The sequence below is a fragment of the Medicago truncatula genome, chromosome 6, assembly GCF_003473485.1.
Source record: "Medicago truncatula cultivar Jemalong A17 chromosome 6, MtrunA17r5.0-ANR, whole genome shotgun sequence".
Taxonomy (NCBI): Eukaryota; Viridiplantae; Streptophyta; class Magnoliopsida; order Fabales; family Fabaceae; genus Medicago; species Medicago truncatula.
This window is the reverse complement of record NC_053047.1, coordinates 12,083,077-12,090,206: the sequence shown is the minus strand read 5'-3', so window position 1 is coordinate 12,090,206 and position 7,130 is coordinate 12,083,077.

Here is a 7,130-nt window from a genome sequence, read left to right as displayed (position 1 = left end):
TTGATTCCGAGTCGGACCCTCTTTTCTCTTTTTATTTTCTTTCCATCTTTTATTAATTTTAATTTTAAGATTAGTTACTTTTTTTATATTTAATAATTTTTATTTTCCATCTTTTAATTTTATTTTTCTTTACATGATTTAGTTTAATTTGTTTTATTTTATTTCGTATTAGATTTATTTTATTTTTATTTTATTTCTTTTTAATTAATTAGTGTAAAAAGAAAAAAAACAAAGTGTCAATAGGTCCAAAATAAAATGTACAAGGTCTAAAAAATTTCAAGTCAAGTGTCAACTTTAACATTCCTTTTCCAAAATTCACTATAATTGTCCATCATTTCCATTAAACCATTTTTCCTTTTTTCATCAACCTCCTCACCTATAAATAGAGCCCTCATACCACACAATTAGACACACCAAAAAGTTCTCTTGAGTTGTCAAAGAACTTTTCTCTCTTCTCCCTATTTAGCTTGTGTTAACGAGCTATTCTTTTCTTCTCCCTTTTTTTTCTGTCCCTTCGGAATAAGTCCCTTCGGAATTTTATCCTTTCGGTAGTCCATTTCTTTTATTTTCTTGCATTTTTATTTCTTTTTAGCATTTTTACATTTGATTTTATTTCTATTTAGCACTTTAATTATTGTTATTTATTTTCCAGCAATTAGAATGTATTTAGGTCCAATGTAAATATAAATGAGAAAAGTGTGTGGGTGTGTGTGTCCTTTTATTTCCTTACCGCCTTAGATATATCCAAAAAATGCAAACAAATTAGATTAGGGATTTTGTGGTGATCCAACGTCACTACAAAAATCCACGCGCTTTTATTTTTATTGCTCCGTTAGTTTAATTTTCATTTATTATTCAAAAACAACAAAAACATGCAAAACTCCAAAAATATTTTCTTAATAAACCTTGGTTTGTAACCCAAGTGTCTTTCCTTTTTATTTTCTTAATCAAATGCTTAATTGAATTAATATTCATATTAAACTTGATTTTCTTGTAATTAAAATGTGAACAACCTCACCTTATTTTTTCTCTCATGCCTTGAGGCCTCTTTCTTTTCTTAAAACCCATTTTCAAAAATCTTAAAATCAACCTAACCCACCAAAGAAATTTTTGAGGTGAACTACATTGGTTTTGATCCCTTTTCTTTAAGGGTATGTAGGCATAGGATTTTTATCCTTCCAAATCAAATAAAAATAACCAAAAACATACTTCTTCTTCCTCCATTCTTTCACTTAGATTTTTAGATAATAATTTTCAAATAAGCAAATCAATTTAGCACAAGATAAATTAGGTAAGAGGTTCCTACGGAATACCGTAGATGCTTAGGGTGCTAGCACCTTCCCTTCGCATAACCAACCCCCGAATCCAAAGTCTCGATAAGGGTTTTTACTCATTTTTTCCCTTCCCACGAATAAAAATCGAGAGTTCAAAGATTGACGATTCAAATCAATTAATGGTTTGATATCCGAAAATCACGAGCACAACCATCAATGCACCTATTTAACCATGTTATGCCTCTGTTTTACCTTATTTGTTTATGTCACCAAATCATAGACGCAAAAAGTCTCACACCTAAAAAAGATATGTTAATGTGTCAATTGTGATTTAAAGTTCCGTATTAGATACAATTGTATATGTCGAGACACATGTAATATGTGATGATCAATGTAAGAGTAGATGTTTAATTTTTATATTAAATTTAAATTTTTGGCTGTTGTTCGTTATTTCCTGCAATTTTTTTTAATCAATACCTATTATTTTAAATTTTTTCATGTTGTGTCTTTGGTTAGATTTAACCATAGAAAAGTTCTAATGTGTTACGTTGAATTAACAAAATACGTGTTTATTAGATTTTCTTAAATGTTATTGTGTTTTTTTAATTAAGTCTAATTTTGAAAAATTAATTACTCAAAAATCTCTGACTCATTCGACTCACTTTATTCTTTACAACTTCATGGACAAATAACAATTTTTTTACCGGTATCATTTATCACAATCTCAATTTTATTTTTCATCTTATTTCTTTTTGTAATTTTGTTTCTCTCTTCTAATGAAATAAAGGAACCGACATTTATGTCCATTAAATCACCACAAACCAACCTTTTTGATCTTGTTGTGCATCTATTTCACCATATTTGACTATGTCATATAATTACGGATATAGAGAGTCTCACACTTTATGTAATAGTAGATGTTGAATAACATATACGTGACATGACTCATATATGTATGCCTAGATATTTTGAATAAAGATGTAATATTAATCTCACTTGTGTGGTTTGTCATATAGTCTAATATGTTGATACAATCCAATGTAAGCTCCATGAGATGTATCAATATTTTTATGATTTGTTTTGTTGGTTTTTGTGTGTCATTTGTTTAACTTCTTTTCATCTTAAATTCTATATTTTATGTCATTCACATTCATGCAATTTTTTTTGGCAAGACAATATTTTTTTGGTCAACCTCTATTATTTCAAAGTTCTTCCCCATTATTAGAGTATGGGAAAAGGAGAAAAGTAGTTATGAGGTGTCAACCTAATTAAGACGTCATAACTTTCTCTTGAAGTTTTTGCATTCTATTCCTTTATTAAAAAAGTAAAGAAATTTACCTTTGGTCTTTTGTAAGATCTCACAAAAGGAAAACGTAGATGTGTTATGCTAATTAACAAAATTCATATTTATTATACATTTAAAATTGATATGGATTTTTTTTTATTAGTATATTATTTTTGTAGTATAGTTAGCCATAATCTCAAACTCCTTCAACAAACCCATAAAATTAACAACAACCTATTATTTTCCCTTATTTAGTTCTCTATGTTCAAATTCATTTTTCATCTTCTTTCTTTTTCTAATTTACTTTCTCTCTTCTCATAAAAGAAGTAAAAAAATAAAAAAAATAAACCTCTCTTTAAAACTGTCATCAACCCACCTTTTATACCATGATGTACCTCCGACCTTATTAGTTATCTCACCAAGTCACAAATACAAAGAGTCCCAAAGTTAAAAGAGAGATGTTAATGTGTCATGTGTGAGTTAACCTTCTACATTGGATGCAGGAGTAGTTGTTAAACAACATATTAGTGAGATGACCCATGTACCTAATGTCTTAAGGTTTTGGGTCAAAATGTGGTGTCAATCTCATTTATGGGGATTCTCTTTGCCGAATATGATGATTCAACTCATTGTATACTCCCGCAAAACTATGAGCATTACGATGAATTGCTTTCTTATCTTTTTAATGTCATTTGCCTAAAAAAATTATATTAAATAGAAAAATTATTTAAATTCTTACTTTATTTTAAATTCCATCATTTTTGGTCATTGGTGGGGAACAAACCATGGAAAAACGTCAATGTCTTATGAAGAGTTGATAAGATGCATGCATACTTATATTATTTTAATTTCCTTCACTTTTAATCTTTGGTAAATGAGTTACATACGTACACAACAAAAAAAAAATGTATAAATTTTGATCTTCAATAGATGTAATATGTGGGAGTGCAAATAAAGGAAATAATGGTCAATGTTTCAAATTTAAAAGGGAAGAAAAAATCCGCATCCTTATTTACTTTGAAATACATTGAAATTGTTTGATTGTCAACGATATTGCTATAAATACAATAATTATCCCTTAATTGGTATTATATATCTCTAAAAAATGTTTGATTAGAAATATGATATTATAAAATTTGCACTAACATAGTAAAAGCTGACAAAAAAACGGGATTAAAATAAAATAGAAGGGAGCAGATGGAGTAGTAAAGTAAGGTTAATAAAGACAAGGTGGAAAAGACGTAATCAAAGGAATTCAGTAAATTTAAATGATTATGGTCTTATTAAAAAAACCACATGACTTTTTTTTTGAGAGAAAAAAAAAACCACATGACTTAATAAAAATCACATACGTAAGCAATTGCATGATTTATGGATCGTAAAATATAAAAAGTGAGGAAATATGCTAAACTTAATGGTTAAATAGTTAGTAATGCATTTATTAGGAAAACTATTGCAATCATTAGCATTTAAAAATAAGAAGAAAATTAGGCTAATTTGCACCTTGAACGTTAAATTTTTTTTCACTATTTTTCACCATAAATCAATCAAAATAAATGACAAATTTAAATATGTATAATGCATGTAATTCAATATGTGTTGAAACTTATTAAAAAAAAAAAAAATGATAACATGAATGAGTGACTAAGCAATACACCCAATAAGCAAGATTTATTTAGATGATGAGGAGTGTGCGTGTTTTCATACAATATGTTCTTAGTGAACTTATTAACCATTTGAATTCAATTATTTGGTTCATTTATTAGTCATATTGAGGTGTATTAACATATTAGTTATGTTTACCAATGCTTCTTATCAAATGTACTTTATTTTTTATGCTTTAAAGGATAATGTTTAATATCGCGACAATAATTTCCCAACCACTCGGAATATATAGCAGCGACGTTGTTTAAACTATTTTTTTTTTTTTCCGTCAAGTAGACTAGTGGCTAGAAAAATTTACCTTAAAGATGAATAAGTGGGGTGCCTGGGGTTCGAACCCCGGCCCCTGCACACATTGTACGTTATCCCTTGCCAAATGAGCTAAGCTTAAGGGGACAATTTCTTTATTTGCTAGTAAAACAATTCTTCTTCTTTTTTTTTGTTGATAACAAACTATTAAAAAAAAAAATGAAACTGTATTAAAACAATTCATTAAAGCAGTTTATTTAGGTTCTAGTAAGTTAAAGAGAATTCAAATATCCGTGGAGCTTGCTAGAGAAAATATGCTTATATAAAATGCTATCTTTTTTTTTATCTACCATCTGAGGTAAACATCCCCTATATAAGATACTATCTTATAATAGCATTTGAAATTGGATATGAGAAAGGGAAAAAAAAAAAAAAGTCTCTAATCTAAAGAGCATTAAATGATTTTCGTTGATCAATAAGAAGAGTGAATAAGAATATTGTCTTAAAATTATCACAAAAATGATTGTACAAATATCATTATTCTTTTCATTATTACCACTCCAAAGTAAAAAACCACTTTGAGTTTGATCTCGATTCAAACATTTTGTGAAAATGCGATGCATTTCTTCTTGCCTACCAATTTGTTTTCTTCTCAAGTATAAATAAAATAAATAAAGAAAAATCAAATCTCTCAACAAAAAGAAAATATAAAAGAGTAAAATATTAAAAAGTAAAATAACAACATTACAAATAGAAAAGGCAGCGAGTATTAAGGTATTAAAATAAAATAGAAGGGAGCAGGAAAGTGGTTATATTTGAACCTAGTAATATAAAATAGAAGGGAGCAGAAATTGGTTATATTTGTTGTTAGATTAATTTTTAGTAATTCTTTTAAGTTTGAACCACATACCTTAAACTTCTTATAGACGTATTTTTTTGGTGTAAATATCTTTACTTTTTTTTAGGGAGTAAATATCTTTACTTATAAGTCTTATTTATTTTTTTGTTAAGTATTTTAGTGGCTAAAAATTCTCCTTTTTAACTTATTATGCAATGTCCTTTTCAATTGAGCTAAACTCATGGGACACTTATAAGACTTATTTAAAAGCCACATTTTCAATCTTTTTTCTTGACAATAAACAAACACATTTAATGCATATAAATTAATGTGGTTAACCATGTTTTAATGCACAATATTGTTGTGTATGGTTTGCTGTCTCGAAGCAAATTTAAATGAGTTATTTTACTAATTAATTGTGTTTTTTTTTAGGAAATTAATTAATTGTGTTTAAAGGGTAGAAACTCGGCTGGTATGGACAATGCATAAAATATATAAGATTCGGGATTCAAACCCCGACCACCACAAAAAGAAAAGGTAGAAACTCGCCCACAACAACTTAAAATAAAGTAGAGGATAAATATCAAAAACTTTTAATTTCATGAACCAATGAAATGCAAGTTTTTTTGAAGTAAAGTTTCGTGATCTTTTTAAAAGAAAAATCAACATTTTATAGCTACATTCTCAATGAACCCACGTTTACCCATTCTTGACTCAAGTAAATGACAATTAATATCCATGAAGAAAAATTTGAATATGTAATAAATATTATACTCTAAATATTTTTGTTATTAATTTTTTTTTTTGTTTACATCGTTTTTATTTAAAGAATTCTTTTTCGCATTACCTTATATGAATGCAAACAATGCCTGGAAATTAATACTCCCCTTATATTTCTTCTATTTTCTATGATGATTCCATGATTCTAGATGTGAATTTCATGTAACAAATAATCGGGTTAAAGTTAATTTTTTTTTTTTTTGGCAAAATTTTTATGTTATATATGACTTTGGTTATCTCTTTGTTGGCTTTGTGTAATTCCCTAATTGGTTATAATTAAATTGAATTCTGATTCATTCATGTCTTGAACATTAGTAATAGAGAATTCCCAGAAAATGCAATTTGAAGCTAAAAACCATTGCTCGTTGTGAGTGGCTGTAATTTTGGTTCAAACGGGAACAAAATTAGAACTTCTGACTTGCGAGAGAGCAATATCATGAAGAGAACACACATGAATGATAATAAGTTAATGAGAAAAAAATTGGAATAAAGGAAGGATAAACTCTAACATCTATAGTAATATTCATTAAGTCGACATATCAATTGGAATAAATTGGAAGAAATGAGAAAATTTATAGATAAAAGCTAAATAAATTTATCGATATTAGTTTTTCGACATATATCAATTCATTAAGTAATATTCAATCAACATAAGATATATAAACTCTAACATCTTGATTCTATATCAAATACAAAACATTGCCTCGACTAAAAATTGTATTGCTGATTTTGAGCGCCTTGAAGTCGAATAATATAGACACATGCTCCTCAATGGGATCCTGAGAAAGTAGAATTAACGATTAACAATAAGATACACAAAAAATAAAATCAACCCCAAAATCTACAACCAAATGATTAAACTTCTATGTTTTTTTTTTAACAAAAAACTTCCATGCTTTTAAAACACAGAATATACTTTTTTTTTTTTTTTTTTTTATGAATTTGTTTATGGAGGAAGAGATGGGGAAGAGATATATGAAAACAATGAAAAACAAATTGTCAATATATAGGGAAAAAAATCAAGACATGATCAATTTTGATT